Raw genomic sequence first — 1,927 nt, forward strand, 5'->3', positions numbered from 1 at the left:
TTGATGGGCTTAACTGACCTTTGCCAGTCACCCTATACAAATCTGACAGGAGCTTTAAACTCCCTGGCTGAGGATCCAGGTCTCAGCTGAGGAATACTGCTCGACACCAGCATGGCACCTAGCAATCACCCAGACACTTTTGCTACCCCTGTGCTGGGATATACACAGTCATGGCATCCTCTTCATACTCACCACAAATCCATCCTATGCATGTTCCAGATAGATTTGGGCTCAGGCAAGTTCTGAAAGAAGCAACAAACATCAGCTCCCAATCTCACTTTGCTGGAGATCATTCTTTCGCTGCTTCTACACCTGCTCGGATCTGGGGAATTGAAATTCTGTGACGATCTTCCTTCCTCTGGCAAAGTTAGAGTTCTAGCATAAGGGACACACTGTACTTGTGAATTCTCCTGAATAGGATTCAGTACCTGTAAAAAGAAACCTCTGAAGTTACGTGAACTCGGGTTTTGTGATATATCTAGATAGTTACAAAAGACTCAGCAGGAAATTTCCTTCCTTAATTTTTAGGTTCTACACATGACTTCTATGACCAATATACATATAAACCCCCCTCACTGCTTTTGTATTTTTAGATCATCCATATTTTGAGCAAGATCTGTATGCGAGCTATATTATTGAGGTAAATGAAAACGCAGGGCATTCATCTGCAGAAAGCAAGGCCTCGCAAGGGTGTGCTTGGTAGGGCACCTGGAAATCAAAACACCTGAAATCATTTCTGAAATCTTGCAAATATTTTCAAAATTATCCAAACTCCCAATGCTTTTATGATGAATGTGATGCCATTTGCTTTTCCTTAAGGAAAGGTAAGTGCTTGGGTATGTGTCTGTGCTGCAGAGACCGCAACATGTGCCAAGTCTGTTAGCCTAGAACCAGCAGAATCCCATCACCACGGCACAGAGCTGCAGCTCACCAGCCCTGCTAACAAGGAATCGTCTCGACACCACTTGCAGACCTGCCTAAATGCCTCCATGTGGAGCTGTGCTGCACAAGACAGCCCAGTTCACCCAGCACTGCACCGTATGCCATCACTCCAGGCTAGGCACGTCTCAAAAGAGCAGCTCCAATCTCCATTTTAAAATGTGTCCGTGGTTATACAGGATAGTTTGACCATATCACAACTGCAGGGTAAACATATCCATGTTAAATGCATCCTGGAAAGCCACTGCACAAAATACCATTAAGTAAACAACAGCAAAAAACTCACAATATTTTCAGCCATCTTCTAATCTTTAACTATGTTCTTTGGATGTTTTGGAGCACCAATGCACTGAAAACCTAGTAAATTGCTCTATGACACTGCGCAGACACTGTGTTTGGCCCAGCAAAGGCAAGGCCAGCACTGGAAGCACTTCTGCTACCCACCTACAAGAGGAGAGCCACTCACCACCGCTTTCCCCAAATCAGCCTGGGTTCAGCATCAGCTGGTTCATCAGAACCAAACAGGGAACTCTGATCTAGGGAAACCCAAGTCTCTGGAATGGCCAATGCTGGGAATGGAGGAGCTGCTGAGTCCCCACTGATGTAGCATGGGGTGTGCGAAGAACGAGGCACAAGGTGGAAGGGCCATGGCTGCCCTGGCTGCGGGAGAGCGGCCGTTAACGGCCGCCAGGTGACCGTTATGCGCGGCGGGAGCGAGATGCCGCGTCTCGCCAACGGCCGCCAGGTGACCGTTGGTGGGGGGGTAGCGGGTAGGGAGCGGCCGCGGCGGCCTCGCCCGCGCTGCGCTGCGCGGGGCGGCGGAGGCGGGAGCAGCAGCAGGAGGAGGAGCGGCGGGCGGCGGAGGATGGGAGCGGGCGGCGGAGGCGCGGAGCGGCGCGGCGGGGGCACGGGCACGGGCACGGGCACGGGCGGCAGCGCGGCCGCGGCATCGCCCGCGTAGGGCGGCGCGGAGGGAGGGCGGCCGGGC

The sequence above is a fragment of the Tinamus guttatus genome, unplaced genomic scaffold (assembly GCF_059628265.1).
Source record: "Tinamus guttatus ecotype Peru unplaced genomic scaffold, ASM5962826v1 Tinamus_guttatus_pri_ptg000089l, whole genome shotgun sequence".
NCBI lineage: Eukaryota > Metazoa > Chordata > Aves > Tinamiformes > Tinamidae > Tinamus > Tinamus guttatus.